The 27,650-nt window shown below is 41.3% G+C and overlaps 1 pseudogene; it reads left to right on the forward strand.

Annotated features, from left to right (window-relative positions):
• Nucleotides 1–27,370, forward strand: LOC140699216 (zinc finger protein 532 pseudogene; annotated as a pseudogene).
• The last annotated feature ends 280 nt before the right edge of the window (nucleotides 27,371–27,650 follow it).

Genomic DNA, 27,650 nt, shown 5'->3' on the forward strand with positions numbered 1-27,650 from the left:
GCGCGGCGGCGGCGGCGGCGGCGGCGGCGGCGGCGGGCGGCGGCCTCGAGGTGGTCCGCCGGCAAGTCTTAGACGTGGGGCCGCGCTCCAGCAGTCTCATCCTCGAGGGCTCCTACCGCGTGGTGTGGTGAGTGTCCGCGCCCCGCGTGCCGGCCGCGCTCGCCCGGCCTCCCGCTCAGCCTCTTTGGCTGCGGCAATGGCGTCGTGCCCGACCCCCACCCTGGCCGGACTGCAGCCGGGCTGCCCGCCGTCCGCGCGCCGGTGATCTCGGGCGGGGCCGGGCCGCTCGGGCCGGGTCGTTACTCGCGGTGCTTCCCGGGCGGTCCTCGATGGCGCGCGGAGTAGGGGAGCGGCGCGGGGGTCGGAGGCCGGGACCCGGGACCGCCGGGACGGGAGCGGCCCCCAGCCCTAGGGTACTTGACTAGCGGCCTTCCCTTGACGTCCCCATAGTGAAGCCGCGAAGTACTTCAGATGCTTGAGGAGGCGACTGCGGTCTGGACAGCGGTTCTCAGCGGCGCGAGTGCACAACCCCGAAGTCATCGTCTTGTTTTCCCCCCTCCCCTGCCTTTTCCGCGGTCGGCTTTGGTTCAGCATCTTCCGTGGTGCCAGGGGTGCTCCCCTGCGCAGGCTCTCTAAAAGGCATGTAGTGGCACCAGTGTGGGTGTGGAATGTCTCCATCTTGAAGTGTTTAAATGGGTTTGGGCATGGTACTGTTCGCGTTTCAGGAAGGGTAAGTCAGCATCGCTGTTGTGACTTATTTAAGGAGTCTCTTGGAGTTGGGCCTAATTTGACTTTTCCCCCCTTTTACCGGGCGTGAGCTCTCATACTGGCATAAAGGCTTTCACAGGTTTTAGCATAATGACTGTGGACTTTCTCTGTTAAAGCTTTAGTGGTCTGTGTGTATGCCGCCCTGACGGAGTTATTGCAGAACCACATGCAGGCGCCCTTGTCTGGCTCGAGATCCCTCAGAAGTGTTCGTGGGATGGGGTTGATGGTGGTTTTTGTTTGTTTTTTGTTGTTAGAACCAACTACCTGTGATATTTTGTGCTCATGCAGATTTGTGGTGTAGGCTTCCTTATGCCTAAACTTTCATGTGTGTCTTTTGTGTTATATGAAGGAAGCAGACTATGATCACTTCATGTCAGGTATTGTGCTATGTACCTTATCTCATGTTACCTGAACAGCCACCAGCAGAGAGGGAAGGGCAGTGCTAGCTCTATTTTAGATGAGAAAGTGTTTTGAGGTGAAGCCAGTTCTGAAGGTCACACAACTAAAGAGTCAGACTTGAGATTGTAGCCTGAGATCCGGTTTCATTTGCCAGAGTTCTTTTCATTACTCCCTATTTTCCTTAATTAGTGTTATTAATAATTTTGAAATTTTAGCATATTTTACTCCTACAAGCAAATTTATTTCAGAAACGTATTCAAATTTGAATGGTCACAATTTTAGAAATACATAGAGGGAATATTTTACCACGTATGCTAGCTAGGTACAAAGACTAGTTAATATTCTTTAAAAAAATACTTGACTGTTTGCATTCTCTTCAGGAGCAGAGTGCTTCACAGTACACAGTTGTGAAGATTCTCGTGAACTCAGTAGGTTAGGAGATATAAGGAATTAAATTAGGTCAGGCCTAAAAGAAACAAGGTCCTAGAAGGTAACAGAAAGACAGTACTGCCCACAATATCACTTACCTGGAGTAAGTCTGATTGCTGTGCACCTGCTGGTATGTGTGCTAGTCACCAGGTCTCATTGTGATGGGCTTGGAATTGCCCGTCCATCCTTGGGAGCTTAGAAAAACTTAATGCTTTAATGTGTACTGAAAAAGCCTAATTTTATGACATCTCAGTCAAAAGTTTTTTTTTTTAACTGATGAGAATTTTCCCTAGCCTGAAGATGATTTAGATATGGTAACTTTCTATCTCGGCTGTGGGCTTAAGTGACTTAAGTCTCAAATGTCAAGTCCACTTACTGTATTTTTTTTTCCTTTCTTAAGTAAAATCCAAGTATAAATATTGAAATTAGAATCCTGCGTCTAGATTATAGCTTTTAATCTTCAGGTTGATGATACTTCATATGAGAGTTTAATCTACATTGTGCATTATTACTATTTAGTAAATGTTGGTTAACAATGCTGGGTTTTTGAAGGATTTCTTGATTGAAATATTAATAATATTTGAAGAACTGATATTTTAAAAAGGTTAATGTTTCCAGAAGGACTTAAAATTTTAAGGAAGGAAACAATTTTGTTTAATTTTCTGAATCTTTTCATTAGGAATTTTGCCTTTTCCATGAAAAGTCCTTTCCTAAACATTACATAGGGGATATAAAGAGTGGAGTTTGAATTGAGCCTTTCTTAGTGGTGTGATTTTGATAGAAAGATAATAGGTGTGAGTGACAATCTAAGCTATGGAATCCAATCCTGGAAAAGAACTTAGGTAGCAAATTGTGGAGGACTCTGTAGGCAGAATGGAGTTTGATTTTATATTTGTGTAATGGAGAAGCATCAGAGTTTTTGAAAAGAGGCAGGCACATGATCAGTTTTGAAATTTTGGGAGACTGTAGATCAACACTAGTGGAAATGACAGAAGAAAACTGAGGCTGGGAATCAGCTTGGCTCGTGACCTTCTAAAGGTGAAGTGATGTAGCGGTGTGGAAAATGGAGATGTTAGAGTCAATAATGGGCTTTTGTCAGAGGAGTGGTGGACTTTTCATCATGGCCGGTATGGGAGGCAAAGGATGATGAGGTCTTACAGGGTAAGAGGCTTAAGAGTTGGGATTTGGATTTGGGAGAGACTCTGAGACAGGACCTGGTGATGTGGTATGGGGAAGGTTATTATTTGCAAGGCTTCTAGCTTGGGGACATGGTGGTGCCGTTATTAGGGGAGGAATACTGTAGGCAGAGGAGGTTTGTTAAGGAGAAATAGTTTTGGTTTGGACTTCTTAAGTTTATGATGCAAGTAGGCCCTTTAGGTGGTATCCACAAGGCATCCTGAAAATAAGAGGGACGTAGAATCTGGAGATGGAAGTTTGTGTAAGTGGCAGTCTGGTGTACAGGAACACAGATTGTTATTTGAGGTCATTGGTTAGGTGGAATTGCTTACCTACATTCTGTGTTTCTCTTTTTAGTAAACAATCCATATCATTCAGTATATTTTCAAAGGGTTCATTATCCCAGAGAAGTTAGGAACCGGTGAGACAGAACAGAAAAACCAAAGAAGCGTTAGCAAGCAAGTAGTTTTAAGAGGTGGGCAAGGGAAGAGGAAGCTTAGGACTGGTGAGATGTATAAGACTCAGGGGAAAAGGAAAAAATTGATATGAAAGAGAGAAGTTGAAGCTGTATGTTTCATCATCTAATTAAGATAACCATCTGTGTTGGATAAATTCAGCTTGAAACATTTTCTGAATGTGACTGAGAGGTCGTGGGGCCATCTCCATAGAGATGATAATTGAAAGCTTGAGAGGGGATAAGATGAGAAAAAATGTGTGAGCTGAGCCGAAGGAATGCCTGACTTTAGGTGTCCTTAGTGGGCAAGCTACAGAAGAGGAGGAGGAGGTGTGGTCAGAGACCAGAGACCTGGGAGTCTGCATTGTCGGAGGAGCCGGGGACATAGTGGTCACTAGGGATCGGTCCTGAGGACTGTAGAGAGCAGGGTGCAGCTGGAAGACAAGCTGTTGGATTTGTTGACTTTCAGCTCTCCTCAAAAAAACATACTTTTAACAAAAATTTTGTCATGTTCATATTCCTGATGGTGCAGTATCTGGTCCTGTTAATGTTTCTGTGATTACAGCAGGCAAGTATGAACTACCATTTAGTCAATGTTTTCTGTTTTTTTAAACATATATTCATTAGGCCTCTTAACCACACTGCAGGGGTGGTTCCTTTCGGTAAGCGGGAGTCTGAGACACAGCGAGGTTGCTTAATTTGCCCACAGATGCCCAACTAGGAAGTGGTAGAGCATCTGTGTCTGCTTCCTAAGTGATACTCAGCCAAAGAGTAGAGTTGAGAAAATGCATGCTTTCAATAGCAGAAAATATCTATTGTCTGCTTTTTGCATGGTTTGCTTTTTAGCCTTTTGAAAACCTTTCATGCAAGGTCATTCACTTGAATTCCTTGAGCACCAGTTCTCTGCTCCAGCCTTGCCTCTGGGGCATTCTTTAGGAAGCCCTCCCTGGCTGCTCTGTTCCCTGAGGGGGCTCGGGCTTTCTCTTTGCGACCATGCCACCCTGCCCATCTCCTCACATGTCTTAGGGGTCACCTGTGGGGTCTGGGAGCACAGGTACCATTTTGTATGCATCTCAAGACTCCCAGCAATGCAGGGCCAGAGCAAGTGTTTGTTGAGTGGCCGTGTGACTGTACCTATGGCAAGTACACGTGTGGGCCTGCAAACACACAGGAGTGTTGCCTGTGTGCCCTAGTGAGCTCCCAGGCATAACACCTGCAGATGGGCTGAGACTCTAGTGGTGGGTGGGTCCAAGGATCGTCTGCTTGGAGAGCCCCTTCCTGTCAGGACCCCACTTCTGTGACAAGGAGGCAGAGCTACGGTGCCCTGAGTGATGTGGAGATCCTGCCTCACATGTCTGAGAGGAAGCTGTTGCCCCCATGTGTGCTTGCGGGACTGCTAAGTTGGACCATCTGAGAATACCACCCCCCAGCCTCACGTCAGGGAATCCTGCCGAGGGTCTGAAGTCACTCTCTGTGTTAGTTATGTTAGTCATGTGGATGTCTGTAACACCTGTACTGGCCTAAGCAAATAGGGATATTAGGCCATATAATGGAAAAGGCCTCAGGTTGTGTAACTTCAGGCATGGCTGGATCCAGGGGCCCAAATGGTACCCTCAGGACATCGCCTCCTTTTCCACATCCTGTCCCTGCCTACCTGGGGGTGGGCCTCCTTTCCAGGCAGACTTACCTATTCAGAGCCCCCAGGCTGTTGCAGGCTCTTGTCTAATCAGCCCAGCCCCCTGGTGGTTCCCCATGGGAAGTTGGAGACTGTTTAACAAGAGCCTCCCAAGGGTCCCAGGATCGCTGCTCATGGGTGCCGCATGGAGACCGTCTACTCCGGATCAGTCCTGGTGCTAGTGGAGCAGGATGCCCTGGTGCCGCCCCAGCCCCTTAGCTGAGAATGAAAGGGGATGAGCAGATGTGGGTGGTGAAGAAGAGAAAGGAGGCTGGGTCCCCATTACCAGCATACCCTCCTTCTCTCTGTTGGTCCCCAAAAGTGAGAGTGGCCTCGCAGTGTGGGGCTTCTCTACCCATCCTCAAGGTGCTGCGGGGTTTGGGATTGGGCTGTAAGCCATGGGGCCACACCTGGTTACCAGATCTTTCTGCACAGTGGATTCCAGGAGACCTCAGACTTTGAGGATTTGAAAGCTCTCTGGGGCGGGCAGCATTAGGAGGGAAAGAGCCAGGCTTTGAGCTCTGTGCTGTGCTCATGGGGTCAGGAACGAGACCAGAGGTGGCTGGGCAGTGTGGGAAGGCTTTTGGGGGGAGGAACACTTGTGGTAGCCCAAAGGTCGGGAGGCTTTGACTAAAGGAAGTGTGTTTCAGGCATGGAGGAAAGAGTGACCGGAGCTGTGGGTGGTGTTTGGGGCAGTGAGGGAAGGGTGGGGACCAGCCTGGTGGGGCAGAAGCTCTGGGGTGAGAAGGGAGAGGACCCTGGGTCTGAGCCCCTCCCCCTCCAGGTTTCCTGAGGGTCCCTGTGGATGTGGTGTGACTGGGACCTCCCTTCACACCCTTAAGTCATGAAGGGAGGAGGACCTGAAGGCCAGGAGGTGGAGTGCACTGCTCTGTGGCCTCCTGCAGGTCCTTCCCCTCACTGTGTCCTTCCTCTCACTGTGTGTCAACGTCCTATTTCCAGGAAGGCGGTGGGTGGTGGGTCTTGGCCTTACACACCGTGCCCGCACTTTATATGTAGCAACAACCCATAACCTTGGCCCCAGACTCAGCGTTTTCCACTTGGGAGAGTCTTTCCTATCCCCACACCCTGTTGTGGGCAAGGCTGTCTGCTGCCTTAGGGATGGCTCATTTGTGGTCACCCCTCAGAGCTCACCTAGGTTCCCAGGGAGGGGGAGAAATCCCAGGTTGGCAGCGAGAGACCTGGCTTTGCCCCATACCCCAGGCCAGCTCTGCTCCTCCTGTCTGGTGGGGACTCTGCCCCAGGCTACCATGGACCCTGAGGGGCTGGACTGACCATGGCAGAATTAGGAGGGCAGGAGTGAGCTGCCTTATTGACAAGGACTCCTGCATCCTCCTGGGCAGGTTCTGTCCTGCTCTGAATAATTGAATAGAAATCCTCCACACATGAGACAGAGCTCTCTCGGGCTCTGCCTAATCTCATTAAGAAGTCTCCTGACAGTCTCAGTAGGTGGCTGGATGCTCAGAGGGGTTTATCTCTGCCACGGGGTGGATAGGCCCCAAGAGTGTGGACCTGGGATCAGGCCCCTACCCCACTGCCCTCCAAACTCAGGCTTAGGCAGAAGTGGTGCTTCACAGCTCTGCCAGCCACCAGCAGTTCTTACTCAATCAGTTATGGTTTGCTGGGCTTAATTACTTTAAAATTAATTTCATCTGGAGAAAGCAGGCAGTGGAGGAGAAAGAAATGGGACCATCCTTAGGGCCATGAGGCTGGGCAGGGCTGATGAGATGGTTTCCAGCTGGGCCAAGGCCACTCTCTGGGAGAGCTCTGGCAGGCTGCCCATCCTGCCTACTGGGTGTGGCAGGGACAGACAAGTGGGCTGAGTATGATCTATGCTACAGGAGAACGTAGCCAGCCCGGGGGCCCTGGGCGCACAGATGGGGTGCCTAATCTAGTTTTAGAGCAACCATGGGAGGCATCCTGAAAGAAGTGACTCCTGAGCTATATCTTGAGGTGGGTATTCTGAGGCTTGATCAGACTAAAGATCAAGATGTTTGATGAGACCCTAGGTATTGATGTGCTGTTGCATCAAATGACAAAAAGTCAAGTTGTCTGTCTACTTTTGAGGTGTTAGCAGCAATGACATTCAATGCTTAGATTGGTTAATCCATTTGGGGGTGAAGAAGGATGATATTTTAATTACATCATTTCTTTTTCACTTATCAGCTGGTTTAATTTTGTAAAGAGACACTTCCCTTCATCTACTGTTGGGTCACCCATTGAAGCAGTTCATAGAGGAAAGGCAGGTTAGATGCTTCTTTGTTTTCATTCACTTATCCATTATCAAAACAATGAATTGCTACTCTGTCATCTTGCGAAGATGATGAATTTTAAAAACCAAAATGAAGTCAAGGATTAAAACCTATTTGACAGATTACAGTGCACTGCAGTTATTGCATTTGCTGCTGTTCAAACTGTCTCATCTTGTCACCAGTTAGAACCCCTTCAGGTTAGGTTTTAAGTCCTTTTGATGTGATCCTTGTAGTCTGAATGCTTCCTTGACATCTGGTTTGGCAAAATGTTTCAAGCTTATCTTGTATGTTTCCTGCCCAGGACTAGAATCAGTCATTTCTCCAAGAAACCTTAGTTTCTTTTAGTGGGAAATAATATTGAATACTAAATATTTGACACTGGTATCCCCCGTGCTTCTGGCTTGATCATTGTTTCTAGGTCTTTTCCCTAGGAAGTGCTAGATATTACATATTTGAGAAAATTCTCTGTTGTTTATACAGATACATCCGATTCAAATTGAGAACTGTGAGATTTTTACTTAACCTCTTCTGGGACATCTGTTTCTCCTTTCTTCCTCACTGGCAAATCTGATTCTCAAAGGCACAGGGAATAATTGAATTACAATATCCAACTAGTCATTTGTTTCACCTCAATTGATGCACACTCAAGTTCAGGTGAACAATATCCATAATACTGTGTAAGACTTCAGTGAGAGAAACTGAAAACAACAGGAATAAATGAAAAGATATTCCATCCACATGGATTGAAAAAGTTAATATTGTTAAAATGTCCATATACCCAAAGTCTACAGACATACTGCAATCTTTAATATAATCCAATGGCATTCTTCACAGAAATAGGACAATCCTAAAAATTGTATGGAAACACAAGAGACACCCAATAGCAAAAGCAACCTTGAGAAAGAAGAACAAAGCTGGAGGCATCACATTCCCTCATGTCAAACTATATTACAAAGCTATAGTGATCAAAACAGGATGGCATTGGCATAGACACAAACCCAGAAGTGAATGGAACCAAATACAGAGCTCAGGAATAACCCTATGCATGTATCATCAGTTACTTCAGTCAATTTACAACAAATGGCTAAGAATATACAATGGGGAAAGGACAATCTCTTCAGTAAATGGTGGTGGGGAATGCTGGACAGCCAGAAGCAAAAGAAGGAAACTGAGCCACCATCTCACACCATCCACAAAAGTTAACTTAAAGTGGATTAAAGCCTTAAATGTAAGATCTGAAAATATAAAACTTCTAGAAATAAAAAAGGCAGTCAGCTTCTTCATGTCAGCCTTGGTGATAGTTTTTTTTTTTTGATCTGCCTCCAGAGCAAAGGAAACAAAAGCAAAAATAAGCAAGTCAGATCTCATGAACCTCAAAAGCTGCACAACAAAGGAAACCATCAACAAATAAAAAAGCCCCCTATGAATGGGAGAAAGTATTTGAAAATCATGACTGACATGTGGATAATATCCAAAACATGTGAGAAATCATATAAATCAATAGGAAACAAAAAATAAACAAGCTCTATGATTATAAAATGCATAGAAGATCTAAATAAATAATTTTTAAGAAAGATATACAGGTGGCCAGTATGTACAAGAACAGAAGCTCAGTGTCACTAATCATCAAGGAGGTGCTAATGAAAACCACAATGAGATATCACCTCACACTGAATACAATGGCTATTATCAACAACAACAACAAAAAAGGCTAAGACATTACAAATATTGGAGAGGATATTGAGAATAGGGAACCCTTGTGCACTATTGATGGGAATGTAAATGGGTGCAGTCACTATGGATACAGAATGGAGTTTTCTCAACAAATTCAAAACAGTACTATCATATAACACTGCTACCCACTTCTGGTATGTATCCAAAGAAAAGGAAAGCACTTAACTTTTTCTAAAAAATTGAATTACAGTCAGTTAACGTTGGGTCAATTGCTGGTGTACTGCTCAATGTCATGATCATGCATATAAGGAAAATCCTTACTTGAAAAGATATATGCACCCATATGCTCACTGCAGCATTATTTACAACACCTAAGATGTAGAAACTACCCAAGTGTTCAATGACAGATGAGTGGATAAAGACATGGTGTTATAGGTGTACAACGAAATAGTCAGCCAAATAAATAAAGAAATCTTGCCATGTGATAATATGGAAGGACCTCAAGAGCATTATGCTCAATGAAATAACTCAGAGAAAGGCAAATACTGGAGAATTTCACTTATATGTGGAATTAAGAAAGAGATCCAAGCTCATAGATACAGAGAACAGATTGGTGGTCCCAGAGGCAGGAGGTGAGTGCGGAGAACTGGGTGAAGGTGAAGAGAAACTAACTTCAGTTTTAATACAAATGAGGCATGGAGATGTAAGAAGCAGGTGGAGGCCATACTTAATAATATTATATTGCATATTTGAAACTTGCTAAGAGAGTTGACCTTCAGAATTCTCACCAGAAAAAAAAATTGTTTACGCGTGTATGGTGATGGAAGTTCATCTAGACTTCAAATAGGGAAGAACAAACCTGACTCCTTGTTGATCTGTTTCTTGTATTTTAAGCTTTGTATTCTATTGGTTTTGCTACAAAGTAATCACTAAGAGAATGTTGTCTCTAGCCTGAAATGTACAGGAGAGCCTATTGTCCAGGCTCTAACCCTTAAAGAAGAACACCTTTCCATTCATATAGAAATATAAAGTTGCAAAGCACAGAAGAACATTGGTCTTGTGGGGATTTATAGGAACACTGTGACCAGATCAACAGCAGCAAAGAAGGGATTCAGGTTCCAGGAGGTTTGCACCAACCAACCACAACCCCTCCCCTTTTAGTATAAAGAAACCTGAATTTGAACTCGGGTAAGGTTTTTGGGGACAGCAGTCTGCTATTATCTCCATCTGCTGGCTTCCTGAATAAAGTCACTATTCCTTGTCCCAGCAACTCCTCTCTTGGTTTATTGGCCTGTTAAGTGGCAAACAGTAACAGCTTGGACTCATCAACTGACTTGCAGTGACTGTTTCACAATATGTACAAGTATGGAATGATTATGTTACTCATTTGAAACTGACCTAATGTTGTGTGCCAACCATACCTCAAAAAGAAAAAGAAAAGCTACAGTATCCTAAGATAAATATAATATAGAACCAGCTGTGACTTCTGAAAAGTTAAAACTTTAGTTGCATCTCATGTCAGTTCTCTCCTCCCTCTTCCCTCTCTTTTGATTGTACCATTTCTACATTCGCAGAACATAAAGCCATCAGGAGACAGGCTGGGACATGGGACCTTTTACCGAAGTGCACATGTTGATTTTGTGGCAGGAAAGCCCAGTGACACCATGTCTGCTATGGGGCCAGGTACTGTCTGTCCTCTGTCTAGGATGTGTATTTCTGTATTTCAGTTATTCTGTATGATTTTTTTAAAATGAGGTAATTTTATAAGGCACCACACTAGGGTGGAAACAGTTAACCTTTTTTTTTATTTCTCTAGTTTCCTACAAAAGCTCTATGTAATGCCAGACTTTGACCATCCAGACTCAGAAGAACTACCTGGGCCACTGGTAGTAAACCTCAGAGTGCCACAGTAAGTGAAATATACTTTATAGTTTCATGTTTGTGTAATGAATTATAAATTAATTAATCAGTTTCTATCTTCATTCATAATTTGAAAGTCTCTGGCTTTTCTAATAGCTTATTTGTGACTTCCTCACTGAAATTTAGTGGCTTAATTTTATTTATTGGAAAAGTAGAGATTGTGGACAGAATAACAGAAGTCCTGCTATTACTAGGTTATAAATGAAAGCCTCAGAAAATATTAGACTACTTTACTCCTGACCCACACTTTGTGGAAATGCAGTATTATGTATTTCATGTTTGTATTAAGAGCTATATTATAAATTACATTAATCTCAAAGCTGCTTTGTGTGATTAGATCTCTTCTAAATCAAATAATACTAAGATTTTTGTTGACTAGATCTGTTTTTTACATTTCTAAATATATAATTTATATTCAGTTTCATATAGGTCAGGAAGACTTAATGTAAAGTTTCTTTCAAAGGAAAGACACATTGGGAAGAATGCCAGGTCTTTTCAGCTTTGCTTAATTAAAGATTTCTTTTGTTAGACTAAAGCTTCTTTATTGCAGCAGGAACCAGGTTGCCCTTTATTGGGATTGTGGTTTTGTTTTGTTTTGTTTTGTTTTGTTTTGTTTCAGAAATACAATAAAAGGGAAAAATAAAAATTAAAGGAAAATAAAGAAAGAGAAAAAGTAGATTGGTTTATAAATAAGGCTCTTAGTGCTCTGTGCTCCCTCCAGTTGTAGTCCTAAATAATTATTTGTGTATAAATACTGTCATGGTGGCCACATGATGGGTATCCAATCTGCTTGCTAATGCTGCAGTGTAAAGTTTAAAACTGGTGAATCTGAAACCCTAAAAGTAACAAAGTATTTTTATTCAGAATATATAAGAAAATATAGAGAACAATATGAACAAGATAAGAAACTTTGGTGGAAAATAAGGAAGGAATATTTGACAGGGGGGCTCACAGTAGAAGAAACACAGTTAACTGATAAATACATGAAAACAGGCTCATTTTCAAAACAGAAAAATACAAAGCATAGCAGTAAGATACTAATTTTTACCATCAGGCATTTAGACACCCACACCCTCTTCATGCAATGGTGCTTGTTACAACTTTTGTGGTAAATTAATTCAATATATTGATCTATAGTTGAAATACATGTACACTTTGGTTTATCTGCCTCACCCTTGAGCCTCTATATGGTAGAAATAACAGTACCAGTATGTATTTTATTGAACTAGCAAATGATCGACTCCTGGAAATAATGGATTTTCTCTGAAATAAGCCAGTGGTTAAAAAAAAATTCTTCAGTTTAAGACTTTTCTGATACCAATTTAAGTAAGTTTAGGTTAACAGAAAAAGACATTTAGTGTGTTATAAGAATACTGTGGGGTTTTAGCTTAGTGGTAGAGCACATGTTTAGCATGCATGAGGTCCTGGGTTCAATCCCCAGTGCCTCCATTGAAAAAGAAATTAAAAGTAAATAAACAAACAAACCTAATTACACAACCCCCTCAAAATACTATGGGCTGGTTGCATGCAGTATTTTTTTTTAATAAAAATCTCTATAGTTGTTGCTTCAGAATTCTTGTTGTGCATCAATAAGCATTAATGGTGCTTCTGATTTTCAGACTGGACATTTAGCTATGGACACGTTACTGTCTCCTACTTCAAAATGAGCAGGAGACTTGTTAAAGAAGAACTCTGGCTCTTGGGTGGTCTGGGTCATATTGTAAAGGTATGATATATATACATAAAACATTTTAATATATTATTTAAAGCCTGAAGAAAATTCACATACTTCAAAGAATAATTGCATCAGTTTGAAAAGATCTGTTCTTTTTAGTAGCATCTTGAAAATCTTTTAAAGATAAAGCCATTAACACTTTGATATGGGGAAGTTATGGAAATTAAAAAAAATAAATTACAATCTCATATTTTAACATCTCACAGAATAAAACTTAGAATAAATAGTATTCAGAGAAGTTCTAGCATATTCATAGCATGTGTACAGATGGCTTTTATATGTTAGTTAAGGGGATAAGTATTGAAGTGATGAGACATGCTAATGTATATTTATTTCTTTTCTCCTAGTGAAAGATGTGTGGATCATATAAGTAAAGATGAAGATGAACAGAAACTAGTGGCCTCATTATGGGGAGCAGAGAGATGTTTCTGAGTTTAAGAAAGTGTAATAATGGGGGAAAATTATTTAATCTAAAATATGACTCTGTGTGTGAGACTGTCACAGTTTTATATTAAACATCCCTAGAGTTTTACGTTTACTAATCCAAGTTGAAATTGTAATGCATTCTTGAGCAACCAAAGTTAAAGAACATGTTAAATGAGCAGTGTAGTTTTTTTAAGTTTGTTGCGCCATATGAAATCATGCATGTCGTTTGTTCATACTGCCAAACGTTATAGTTCTTTCCTTAATGTGGAATCCTGCTTAAATACATGAACTTGTTTGTAGAAAATAATAGTTAAATGCAGTCAAGTTTTGTTATATTTTTAATTAATAAGAATTTTCTTGATGTAACTACTTAGTCACATTGTTATAATCACAACTTATAATAATATTTGGCTTTGAAGAGTACTTCTGAACTGTATTCCATAAGTATATGTGTGTTTTTTTTTTGACTTTTCTGAATGACTTAACCAAGTTCAGAGTAGACTAGAATTTATGCTGCCAGTGAATTTCAAGACACATAGACTGTGTGTTGGCCAGATTGGATTAGCAGGGAATTTTTTTGAAACACCTGTGGGAAAATGATCTATTATGAATGAAAAGTTTCTGGCATAGATGAAATGGAAATTATTTCTTGGTTCTTCTAGAGTGCTTCAAGTACAGTTGATAAACATATAATTTTTAAAAATTCTAGATGAATCTACTTTAAGAACTTTAAATATTAGTTTGTTTATTAAATTAGTGATTGTTCTTTTCTGATCTTTAAAATGCTTGGTAATTCATTTCTGGGAATGTATAGTACAGAATATATTAATTATGAACAAGCAATTATAACAGTGATGTTTTAATTTTGTAGTAAAGCAATAGCTCTATTATTTTCAATTTAGAACACGGGGGTTGCTATTTCCTTAGATGACAAAGGCTGACAGTCCTTCTCCATCTTTATGTCTTTTAGAGCACTGCGTGTGGTGCGTGAATTAATGAATGAATGTTATGGATTGCCATGAAATTTCAAAAAATTTCCTTTTAGGTAACAGTGCATAATCCAGAGAATCAAAGCTACTTGATAGCGTATAAAGATTCCCAACTCATTGTTTCATCAGCTAAGTAAGTTTTTCTGAAATGTCATGCTTTCTTTGTTTTTTCCTTTCAAACTGATGTGCAGTGTTGTGTTTTTAGTGTACAGCATTGTGATTCAGTTATAGATAGATATCAATAGATAGACAGATTGTTTTTCATTATACGTTGTTACAAGCTAGTGAATGCAGTTCCCTGTGCTCTACAGTAGGACCTTGTTGTTTATTGATTTTGTTTATAGTAGTTTGTGTCTGCTAATCCCAAACTCCTAATCTATGACTCCCACTTCCCCTTCCCCTTTGGTAACTATATGTTACCAAAGATAAAAGTGTCTATGTCTGTTAGTTTTTGTGAGTAATTATTGTTTTGTAAATAGGTTCATGACATCTTTTTAGGTTCCCCTTATGAGTGGTATCATTGTATCTGTCTTTCTCCTTCTGGTTTGCTTCCCTTAATATGATCATCTCTAGGTCCACCCATGTTGCTGCAGATAGCATTATTTCATCCTCCTCAGTGCATGTAAAGTTTCCAAGTCTGTCTCCAACCCTGGTTCTAGCTCATTATAGCAGCTTCTTCCTAATATCTCTAGCCCAGTTCTTGATATCGCTGCCTTGGTTCTCTGGTCTCTAGCCTGTCCAGTACAATCCCAGTACCACAGGGGTTAACCTTCCACAGATCTCTATTTTTTTAACAAGAATCCCAAACTCCAAATCTGTGTGATTCCTTATTTCTTTGGATGTATATCCAACATCCTTAGTATAGTATCAAATACCCACTTCAGCCTGACTCATTTGTCTGTTTTTTAACCTCTTATTTCAAAGAATTTCAAACAGAGATAAAAGCAGACAGTAGCATCATAACCCCTGTTGTACACCTCATTCAGCTTGAATAACCAGCAGTCATGGCCAGTCCTGTTTCCATGTATAACCCTATCCATTCCCCCTTCTATATTATTTTGAAGCAAATTACAGGTTTCAAAACATTTAGCCCATAAATACTTGAGTATATAATCTCTAAAAGAGAACTCTTAAAATTATAACCACAATACCCTTCTCATACCTTATAAATTATTAATTGCTTAATATTATCATATATATAGTCATTATTCAAATTTCCAATAGTCTCAAATTTCTAGGAGTCTCTAGTTACTATTAGATTTGCTTTCAATCTGTAGGCTCCCTTGTCATCTCTTTTTGTCTTATATTTATAAATTATATCACACTTAGTAGCCTTAAGGCATATTCTGGTTGTCCTGTAACCAAGTTTACCCTCCCTTACCAAAGTATATTCTTGCAAGTTAAAATCTGTTTCTTAGTTTGAAAATGTCTTTTGTGTACTTCACGACCCCTGACACGTGCCTTCTAAAAGGAGGCAGTTAGGAACCTTTGTGATTAGGACCTTTGTGTCAGATGTCTTAGAAGAGGCAGTAGAGGTCAGAATTGGATGTTTGTGAAAGACCACTCATCTGGCTTTTTCAAATTTTCAGCAGAACCCTGATTAAAGCAGGGACAGCATATTGAACAATTAAATATTCTCCTGCTGTTCCTACCTCACTTCCCAGCAGATTTATTAGCTCAGTGCTCCTTAAAGCCTGTAGTTAACAGTAACAGCATGGCAATTCTGGTGAACATCCCCAAACTTCTAAAGAACAAATTATTTCATGTCAGACACAAGGAACTGCTTCTTAACCAAAGAGTATGTTTTAAGGAGCAGGTGGAGAGCAATCAGACATAGTACAGATTTCTTTAGGGGTTTTGTGTGGTTTATAATACATGAAGACTCAGCTGGCAGAGTCAGGTTACTTCATCTCTCCTAGACTTTTTTTTAAATCAATGGACTTATAGAGAGTTTTCAGAAATACTAGACCCACTTAAAGATTATATTTCCTTATTATTTTGGGTAGCATCTTGAGAATCCTTGGATATAGATGATACCCTTGTACGACTGCCAGGAGACATATCAGTTAAATGACCTCATGTTAAAAATATGATGTGGGGGGTTGGGTATAGCTCAGCATAGAGCACACACTTAGCGTGCACAAGGTCCTGGGTTCAATCCCCAGTACCTCCATAAAAAAACTTGATTTGTTCTAATGTTTATGAAGTATTTAATATTTATCTATACAAGGTTATTATGCAATATTAATATAAATAGTATTCTTTACCTAAGCTAAGAACTTACATTTGAAATGAAAAAAATTATAAATGAAATTCAGAAGTGCCCAGTGTTAGCTTTTAAATATTTAACTTGTTTGGGGATGGGTTGTAGTAGGATGTTATGCTGGAGAGTTTTGTAAAATGGGGGACAGCTGTGGGTAGTAAAGTTATAAACATCTGCATTGAATTTATAATTTTCACTTTGCTCAGAAAAAATTATAGTATCAAGTTTTCCCAAAATAAATCAAAATTTTGGCACTTAGTTTGATTACCAGACACGTTTGGTTCAGAATTGAATAGGTAATACATTATAAGTTCTTTAGTACAAAAAGTTAATTTGGCAGCATTTATGATAAATTTAAAACAGTAAGGTCCAAGTAGGTAGACATTCTTAGTGTAAGTATGTGTGTTTAGCATAATAGTCTAAATTTTGTTTTCTCTTAAGAGCATTATAACATTGTAAAGAATTAACTAAGCAGTATACCAGTGCTGAGAAGAGTATTTGCTTACCTGACAGCCTCTGCCTCACCGGAATATCATCAATCACATGGGCAGAGCAGGAGAAGACGGCATGAGGGCCATCACTGGGGTGCTGCTCAGTTTAACTAATGATAATGGTAGGTCATATTTTCTTCATATAGTCTCACTGAAAGATTGTATTACATGTAAAAATAAGTTACTCCCCTTGTTTCTTCTTTTCTTAATGTCATCATTTTAAAATTGCCATCATATAATTCACTTATTCATGTGAAGATTTAACTGCTTTCAGCACTTGATATGTTAAAAACCAGCCTGGTAGCTTGGCTCAGAAATATTATTGTCAACAGTGTATCTCAATACAGGAATAGCTATACCTTTTTAATTTTTAATATTTGTGTTGATGCGTATTCGTTGTTAGTGTCATAAAAATCCTCTTCCCATTCCCTGTTTCAGAATGGGGCAGCAGCACAGCAGGAGGGCAGGGTGGTGTGACGGGCACAGCGGTGAGCTGTGTGCTTCAGGTTCCACGGCACCTACCTCAGGGGCAGAGGTTTGGTATTCGACGGCTGGTGGGTTCAAGTGACTATTTCAGAAATGAGTACTTGATCTGTTAAGATGACCAAGACTGCATCTTAGTTTTGGATTTAAGAATCAGTTGCTCAATATACTGTGAGTTTCAATCAATTCCTTATGAATATAACCTCTTAGAGCGCACAAGAGAGCCATGAAGGGCCATGTGTGAAAATAAAGGGTATAAGAACTAAAAGTGGTGAAATCATTCTTTGGGAAGACCATTATTTATAATTATAAATTGGTTATTAACCATTCTGAAGATGATAGCACACTGATTTGTTTTCTAGCTGTCAGTAAAAGTTGTATATTTATTTGTTTTAATTCTCGCCTGTGGTAACAGGCATATTTTACATTTTGTAGGGTTTAGGTCTACTGGTCAATCTAGTTGAGTATAATGCTTGGAATTGGCACTGTCTTGTCAACATGAAACATCACGTTCTTTTGGTTCTTCCTTCTGTAGGGGAGAGGGAGGTGGTTGTTTAAGGGTGGCTGGACAAGTCCCTGCAGTTCAGGCTTTAATGCAGTAAGCAACAACTTAAAAACAAACTAACACTTTCAGTCTTTACATCTGTCCAGTTTCTTCATCTGTTGTTACCTTCTCTCGCTCCTACCTTCCCTCCCATCCTCTTCCTCTCTCACCGGGTCAGTGTGAGGGACACTCAGTTAGACTGTGTACCCTTACTTATTATTTACTTACTTTGCTGACTGTTTTCAACTTCTGTAATCACTCCTTAGACATTGTTAGCAAAAAACAGAAACAAAGCCTCTTTGTTTATGAATCAAATGTAGATTATTAACAACAAATTACAAATCAAGTTTTAGCTTTATCCCATCTGGTTCAAGTCCTCCAGCATCACTTACTGGTCTGATCTGTGCCCAGGATGTGTGTACCTAAATATTGGGGCATACCATTCAAATCAAAGTATGTATGTCTTTGGAGTAATTTCCTGGCTTAGGAATTGTGTCAGAGTATGTATATTTAAAATTGATGTCCCCAGCTTGCCCCACCCCTGTCACATACTCCCTCATCAGGTGATTTATACTCCCCTGTAAAACTGTATGTGGGGTTTTGCTTCTTGGCAGTGCTGGCTGTTACTGGTTTTCACTTTTGCCAGTATAATACTTTCTGCCAGTTCCTAGCTACCTTGGTCATTTCCTTAATGACAGTTTGCACATGTTGAGAAGTGATCATGAACCTTTTCTTTATTACTATTTTTTCCAAAGCCTTTGCTAACCCATTAATCCTTTTGGCCTTTCTGAAACTACAAATGCTTGATCTCTGTCTTTAGGTATTAATGTTCAACAACTTCTCATTTTCTTGAGTCATAACTAGGAGCCTATCATTCCTTTTCAAACATTTGGATCTCAGGACTTCTTTATTCTGTATACTTTTATGTGATATAAAGTATACATTATAATAATTATTGGGCATACCAAGTAACTTTTGTTTATGTGTGCTTTATCTATTGATAAATTAGAAGTCAAAACAAAAAAATTGTAAAATTCAGGAACTCATTCTATTAGCCATTGGTGTATAAACATAATCACATGGCATGTAGATTCTGGAAAACCCCCACCATGTAGTTGTGAGAGAATGAAAGGAGTCAGTTGACCTTTTAATATACTTACGAATGCTGTTTTGAGCTCACAGATTCCTGAAAGGATTTGGGGGACCCCTAGGGAACCTGGAACCAATTTTAAGAAATACTGCTTCATATAAAGCTGAAATTTTATTTTCTTGAGGGTATTAAATTTTATATACCATGCTTGTATATATTTAGCAAAGTTTTGAGATCTCCTTGGCATGTGGTTTTCATGTAGCTGTAGCTGTCATTAGTAACTTTGGGTTTCCCCAGTCATATCAGTGAGTATATGAAATGCTTTCTGTACGTTCGGCACTGCAGCAGCACATGGAAATAAAGTGAGTGAAGGCAGGAGGTTTAGGGGTTCCCTTTTACAGTTTTTGGTGTGTCCTTCCATTGACAATTGTACTTCCACTGTTAAGTATTCTAGTTGAGGTCCAGTTCTAGGCCTTTCTCTGAGAACTAGCTTTTTACTTTTACTGGTTCTTGTTTATCTCTTAATCCCTTTAAATTCATTTTAAAGGAGCCACATTAGTTTTCCCCAATATTATGTTTTATTCAATGTTCTTTCTTCCTTCCAGTTAATTTATCCAGGCTGCTAGGATTTAAAAATTGTTTAATTCTTTTAACTTTTCATTTGTATTTTTTGCTTGAATTTCCTCTCAGTATACTCCAAATTAAGAAAAAATGTTGAGATTCTCAGTCTTATAAACAGAATGCCAGCATCATTAGTAGGTGCACTTAATTTGCTTGATTGAATTTCAACAGCTTTTATAGTTTTGCTTTGGCCTTCAGTTGGATGAGGAGCAAGGGCATTTACTGATATGTACACTTGTTTACCAGACAAATGCTTCTTAGGGTTGGTGATGTTTAAAAGCAAATTGAGACTTAGCTTTGGATATATTCATGCTGGTTGGTGATCTCTACTAATGATCTTCAAAACTCATCTTTATCAGCTATTCCTTGAGTGAGAGAGAACAGCCCATTTGGCAGAAAATAAAACAGATGAGTTGATCAAAGATGCTCCCACCACTCAACATGATAAGAGTGGAGAGGCAAGAAACAAGTGGAGAAACACGGTGGGCGTCAACTGAGAAGATAGATGGTACAGAAAAGAAACAGGTGGAAAATGATGAAGAACTTGACCTCAATAAAGGTATGTTTATTTTGATGTATTCAAATTAAATGTGTTCTTTTTCCTCCAAAACATGTTTAACTCATACATTTTTATAAACTTGCTGTTTTTATGGCCTCTCTAGTTCAGTGCAAATAAGCTTTGATATTTCAGTGCATGTAGGAGTTCTTCACAGTGAGGAAGAACTCACTAGGAAGTGAGGAATGTATATGTCCAATGCAGGCAAGTTGTGCTCTTCTTTCCTGGTTTTCTTTTTACTTATCTGTAAAGAGAAGCAGCTAAATAATAGGACCCCTAGAGGTTTTTATACTTCTGAAATTTGGGGGTTCTTTTATTAGCCTCACTTTGTTAAACTGAGAGGTATTGCCATAAATTACAATAATAGTTCTCAAAATCTTTTGCCCATATTTTTAATTGGGTATTCTATATGTTTTACAGACTTGACTCTTACCGAGTACATGATTTGCAGATACATTTTGTGAATTGTCTTCACTTTTTTGATGGTGTCTTTTGAAACACAAAAGCTTTAAGTTTGATGAATTCCAACTTACCTACTTTTTATTTTGTCACTTGTGATTTTGTTGTTGTATCTAAGAAACTATTTCCTAACCCAAGGCCACTGAGATTTAGTCCTGTGTTTTCATCTAAGGGTTCTATGGCTCTTATGTTAAGGTCCTTCTTCCATCTGTGTTATTTTTTGTTAGCTTGTGTGGATATCCCATTTTCCTAGCACCATTTATTGATGTTTAGTGGTTTTGAAGGAAATAACAGAGCTATTGGTTTCTTGGATGCTTTTGTGGGTCTGTGTGTGCTTGTGTGTTTTAATGTACTGTTACACTTTTTGGTTTAAATATTTTCAGCTCTTCAGCATGCTGGCAAACACATGGAGGATTGCATCATAGCCTCATACACAGCACTACTTCTTGAGTGTCTCTGCCAAGAGAGTCCAGTAAGTATGGACTTTATGTGTCTTAAAAAGATTTCATTGTGACTGCTTCATTTCAGTACTTAATTAACTTATGACTTTTTCTTATCCTCTTATATTTGGTGAACTTTAGAAGGTACATTTCAAAGTAAGAATATGCTGAGTTTAATGAGAAAACTCCCAGGTTAATGGAGGAATGGATTCACTGTGCCTTTGGTTGAGGTCAAAGAGAGCATCTTCTAAAACCTGTGCCCAACTAGCTTGAGGTGGAAAAGTCCAGCCTCAGTGAGAGCATCAGACTCAGAATTTCTGTCTTTAAACTCTGCTGTACTCTACATGTCATCTTGTCTTTGCTAGCTCTCTTCATAGCCCCGTGCTGACTCTAGCTACGTGTCTTGTCTACTTAACTAATGTCCAGTGGAAGAAGGTGGCCTCTTCCCATATGTTTATTTGTAAGAGCAATGGTTTCTTTTCCCTAGGACCCCTGCACACCCACTGCAAAAAGTAGCCTTCCCCTCACCTTGGCCAACATTGGCTTACTTGCTTTTCTTTGATCTACCCACTGGCCAGGAAAATGGGATTACTATGTGAGATTTAGTTCATCATGATTTAACTATGAGAAGTATGTGAGTGTCTAGACATTTGGGCTGAATCAGCACAGAGGTGGACAGGTTCTGGCTATTGGGATGGTCTCCTTTAAAAAGGGGAACATATGGATATTTTTTAACAGAAAGACCCCATAGAAGAGCCAGATTTTAAAATAAAAGGAAGGGTTTTTCCCCCTTAGGAGCCGGAGTCATTGAGGATGCAAGAAAGAGTGGAGAGAGGTCTTTTGTATAGTTGGACAGTTAATTTTTCTTTTCTGAGGCTGAAGGATTAGAAGTCAAGACCATGATCTGAAGGGCTTCTATCAACCCACTCACATTTCATTTTTGCCATCGACATTTCTCCATTGTCTTGCTTTCTACTGTTTCCATTTGTCTTAAGTCCTGTGTATTTTTCTGAATCCTTCTTGTCCATCTCTTCCATATTTACATTGCAGTCAAGCTCTGATCTAAATGCACACTTGTCCACTTCATTGTGGCCCTTGGTGGCACCACTGCTTTCAGGATCAAGACCAGAGTTCTTATCATAGGCCCTATAAGAGCTTTATTCCCCTTCCTGTATGTAATCTCTTCAGCTCAAGCCTTTCCCTTATTTGCTTAAAATCCAGAGATTTTAAGGGCAAATGAGAAATATATGCCAAGAGAAGGGAAGGAGCAAGAGTCTGCTTCAATAGCCACCCCCCCAAAAAAAATGATGGGCTTGCTATTTAAATTTAAAGATTTTTAAGTATTGTATTTTGCATACACCCTAATTTCAGTCATGGTCTTTCTTAAGTAATACTTCTTGAAATTAACTTGAGTTCTTAGATGTGATTTATTTTGGGCCATCTTTCCTATGTTAATAAATTCCTATCCATCTATATCTCTCTTGTCTCTAAAGATATTATAAGATCCTTAGGTTGTGGGAAGTGTTGTGAATTCATAGAACCTAAGATGTCTTTGTTACCTGGGGGATTATTATGACTAACCGCAGAAAGCTAGCTGATACCACAAAATGTAAAGGAAATTGGTTTGCCCAAGGCTTAAGTGGAAAAGAAACAGAGAAGCAGGTGGTTCTGTGCAGTAAGTGCTGCTCTGTGGTGAGGGCAGCCTGCCTAGGGAGCCCAGGAGGCTCTGCTGTCATGTCCCATCACCCCCCGCACAATGACCTCCTGCAGGGCTCAGTCTACCCTCCACCCTTCCTGTCCTTGCTGCTCTCGTGAATCCTCGTTCCTGAAGTCCTGCACACCGCCGCCATGGCTGACTGGCTTAAGAGCACATCTGATCATATAACTCCTCTCTCACTAGTCTTTCTTGACTCACCATCATTTAGGGAATGATGACTTGTTACTACTGCAAGACCCCAAACTTAAAACTACATTCTCCAAATTTTAAATTTATCAGACTCTTTGGGTACTTTCTAAATTGCCCAGATAGGCCACACTGTTTCTCACCTTGTACCTGCTGCAGGCTGCTTAGAAGTAAATGCTGTGACTCTTTCCCGCACCTCAGCCACTCACTATGTTGTGTTCTGCAGTGTGGGGACAGAAGAGGGTCAATTTGGCTTATTGAGAGGCTTCCACTCAGAACCCAGGATCTGATCCCTTATCCTGTGTGATGGGTGTGCGCTTCTCTACTGAGCAGGCTGCATGGATCCCTCGGCCCACTCTCACAGCCCCTTCCCTAGAAATTGGTTCAAGATGTTCTTAAATTCAGCTTTCCTTTCCCTCTGCAGTGACTGTAGCTATTGCCCTTACAGAATATTCTCCACTCTCCAGTATAGTTTAGAAATACAGACATTTAAAGATTGTCAAATCTCTCAGTATTTTAGCTGCAAGACTTGTTACTCCGTAGGACTAAGCTTGTGCTTCACTCACAGCTGGGGACCTGTGGTGGCTTTTGGTGGGAATGGTCACTTAGAATATGTGTGATTAATACTGTGCACCTTAGCACATGGTTATGTTAGCAATGTTTTTTTATTAAATCTTTTCTGAAATTCTATTTCTATCATTACTTTGCTGATGTATAATTTCAAAACTACCTTGACAGGAATAAAGAAGAGGGAGAGAGGGGACTGGTTGCATGTTTCCTAAGAGGGGCAACATGTACTCTTTCCTCTCCTGCCCCATCAACAAAAATCAAGTCAGAAACTTCCCTGTTCCTCCTTCTCTTGTGGCAACGTATTTTCTTTTGTGTTTTTTATTATAGGTGAGCCTCCTTAGAAGAGCTTTTCCTTTTTTTTTCTTTATGGACCTCTAAATCATTTTTAAAATATGTTGAAATACAACAGGTTTTTAGACAGGCCATGTATTTTCCTTGTAACAGATAAGTTTGTATGTAGTCTGGCTGCTTCTTGCTAATTAATGAAGGGAAACATCTTAAGCTTAAGCAAAACTGGATTCTCTACATCAGGCAGTCTAGATAAAAACACAGTTGTTAAGAGAGAAATGGAAATGAAAACAAATTCTGTAAATCTAAGTGTTTATGAACCTTTTAAAGTGAGAAATGGAGGATAGATTGAAGGAGAACTCTGAAAATGTGCTTGAAAACAGGATCCATGAGGGGAAGCTGAGCTCTGAGAAGAAAGACACCTCCCTTGGTGTCATGGTACTGTAGAGGACCAAGCCAGCCTCCAACCTTTCTTCCTGTAGAGCTGTGATCGGAGCCCTTGATTCTGAAAAGTCTGCTTCCGACTCCTCCAATGAACCGTGACCAATTCCCGGGAGTCCTCTCCATTACCAAAAGAAGTAAACAACAGCCCTAGAGCCATTGAAAAGTCTCCCAAATCCCAGAGTCTCATCGATGGGATGAAAAAAACATCCCTCAAGCAGCCGGGTGTTCCCCGGAGCATCTCCAGTGAGAACAGTAGCAAGGGGTCGCCCTCCTCTCCCACAGGGTCAACACTGGCAGTCCCCAAAGTCCACATCAAAACCATTGAGACGTCCTCTGGGGAAATCAAGGGGACGATGATGAGGGTGATGCCTCAAGTTGATCTCGATGCTGGAAAAAAGCCTTCCAAGCAGATGGGGTCCATGGTGGCATCCGTGATGCCACTTCTTTCATCTCCAGCCTTGGCCACCATCCTTTCCTCCCACCCAGGGTTCCTCTGCAGTTGCTGGTCTTCACCAACACTGTTGCCCCTGCCAAGCTGACCCCCAGACAGGTCACGATCAAGACTGGTGACCACCTTCCTCCCGGTGCTGGACATGAAGATGGCTGGCTTGCAACTCGTTAATTTGAAGCTCGCCAACACCACAGTCAAAGCCATGGTCATAGCTGCTGCCTCCATTCAGAGCACCAGCAGCACCATCATTAAAGCCACCGATGCGATCCAGCAGCAAACTGCCATGGTGCTGGCCTCCAGCCTGGCCAACGCCAAACTTATGCCAAAGACTGTGCACCTCACCAACCTTAACCTTCAGCCTTAGGGTGCCCAGGCCACCTCCGAGCTCTGCCAAGTGCTCACCCAACCTCAGCAGCAAATAATTAACATCACAGCCTCATAGCTACACAAAAAGATGTCACAGGTCCAGGTGGTGTCCTCCCTGCAGAGTTCTGTGGTGGAAGCTTTCAACAAGGTGCTGCGCAGCATCAACCCAGCCCCAGTTTACATCCCCAGCCTCAGTCCTCCTGCCAACACGGGTGTCATGTTACAGACCCGCGGGTACAAGTGCTTGGAGTGTGGGGACTCCTTTGCCCTGGAAAAGAGCCTGACCCAACACTAGGACAGATGCAGCATGTGCACCGAAGTAATGTGCAACCACTATGGTAAGAACCTTGTCTTTTACAACAAGCACAGCCTTCTGTCCCATGCCCACGGGTACAAGGGAGTGGTGATGCAGGGCTCCCACTTGATTTTGAAGCCAATCTCAGCTGATCAAATTATTGTTTCTCTGTCACATAATACTCCTGCTTCATCTCCGACTCTCCTGAACTCCATGGGAGCCGACACCCACACTGTAACATAAATTCAGTCTGGCATAACTGGGACAGTCATATCAGCCCCTTCAAGCACACCCATCATTCCAGCAGTGCCCCTGGATGAAGACCCATCCAAGCTCTGGAGGCATAGTCTGAAATGTTTGGAGTGTAAAGAAGCTTTCCAGGATGAGACATCGCTGACTCCCCACGTCCAGCAGGCTGCAGATGTGAGTGGACAAAAGACTTGCACTGCCAGATGCAGCTTCCTAACCAGTGCAGCTACGCCTCCCACTAGAGAATCCATCAGCACAAATCTCCCTGCACCCGCCCTGAGTGCGGGGCCATCTGCAGGTTGGTGCACTTCCACACCCACGTCACCAAGAACTATCTACACTTCACGCGGAGAGTTGGCTTTTGATGTTTGCATTGCAATGTTGTGTACCCTGACATGGCTGCGCTGAAGTCTCACATGCAAGTGTGAAGTCTTCTACAAGTGTCCTATCTGTCCAGTGGCATTTAAGTCCTCCCCAAGTGCACATTCCCATGCCTACAGACAGCATCCTGGCATCAAGATCAGAGAGCCAAAAATAATATATAAGTGTTCCATGTGTGACACTGTATTCACACTGCAAACCCTGCTGTATCGCCACTGTGACCAACACATTGAAAACCAGAAGGTGTCTGTTTTCAAGTGTCTGGACTGTTCTCTTTTATATGCACAGAAGCAACTCATGATTGACCACATCAAGTCTACACATGGACACTGAAAAGCATCGAAGGGCCTCCAAACTTCGGTATAGACTTGCCTTTGAGCATTAGGCCTACAACTCAAAATTCAGCAAATCAAAACAAAGACACCGGATCCATGAATGGGAAAGAGAAACTGGGAAAGAAATCCCCATCACCTGTGAAAAAATCAGTGGAACTGAAGAAAGTGACCAATTGTGGGTGGATATGTTGGGAGTGTGACTACCTGTTCGTGTGGAGAGAGGTTTACATTTCCCACGTGAGGAAGGAGCACAGGAAGCAAATGAAGAAACCCCTCTGCCACCAGTGTGACAGATCTTTCAGCTCATCCCTCAGCCTCTGCCAGCACAACCGGGTCAAACACAAAGGCATCAGGAAAGCTTACACCTGCTCGCACTGCGCACACTCCAGGGATACCTTCACTAAATGGCTGATGCTGGAGAAACACATCCAACTCATGCACGGTATTAAGGATCCTGACTTGAAAGAAATGACAGAAGTCACCAATGAGGAGGAAACAAAAAAGATGCCAAGTTTCCCAGCCCCAAGCGGAAGTTGGAAGAATCCGTTCTAGAGTTCAGGCCTGCCAGAGGAGCCATCACCCAACACGTGAAGAAGCTGAAGATAAAACGTTTTCAAGGTTCGCAAGTGCTCATGTGCAGCTTCACCACGGAGACCCTGCTGCGGTTCCACGAGCACATCCCGCAGTGCAAGTCAGATGGCTCCTCACCAGTGCCAGGAGTGCGGCCTTGGCTACACGTCGCACATCTCCCTGTCCCAGCACCTCTTCATTGTCCACAAACTCAAGGAATGACAGCCTATGGCCAAGGAGAACGAGGTCTGGGGGAACAAGCCTGGACCTGAGGACAAGCCAGCCACTGCCCAGTGTAGGAGCAAACATGCAAAGTGTGAGCCAAGACCTTTGAGATGGAAGCTGCCTTAAATGCGCACACGTGGACCCATGGATGGCATTGCCTTCATCACATCCAAAAGAGTGAGCTCGGCCAAGAAGTAGCCCTGCACCTCTGCTGGGAGAACCCCTGTCCACATTGGAAGAAAAAAGACATTTTTGTTACAAAAAGTTTGCAGTATAATAAAGTTAACAGTTCAGTCTAGGCTGTTGCAATATACCCTCTCTCCACGTCCTCCTCTACCTTGTCTGTATATCCTCGATGAGTATTAAAACAGTATTTGAATTGAAAAGAGTTTGTGTATATTTAAATGAATAAATTTTTATACTCTTTGCTATGTTTGTATCAGTATTTCATGAAAAATGTTTTGAAGAGGGGCTTTGGGGTTTTTTGTTTTGTTGTTTTCTTTTTTTTTGGTTCTTTTTTTCTTTGTTTTCAATTTGGGTTAGGTTTTTCTTTTTTGCACTGTTCCTTTAAAACAGAGTTCTTAATGGCAGTTCCTGAATTCCAATAAACCATTTTGTATGTCACAGATTTGAATGGGTTAACTAATCACAGGCTACGATAATACATTTTTTTAGTGTTTTCAATTTTTAGATTTAACTACCTAAATTGTA

This window comes from Vicugna pacos, chromosome 11, assembly GCF_048564905.1.
Source record: "Vicugna pacos chromosome 11, VicPac4, whole genome shotgun sequence".
NCBI classification, from domain to species: Eukaryota; Metazoa; Chordata; class Mammalia; order Artiodactyla; family Camelidae; genus Vicugna; species Vicugna pacos.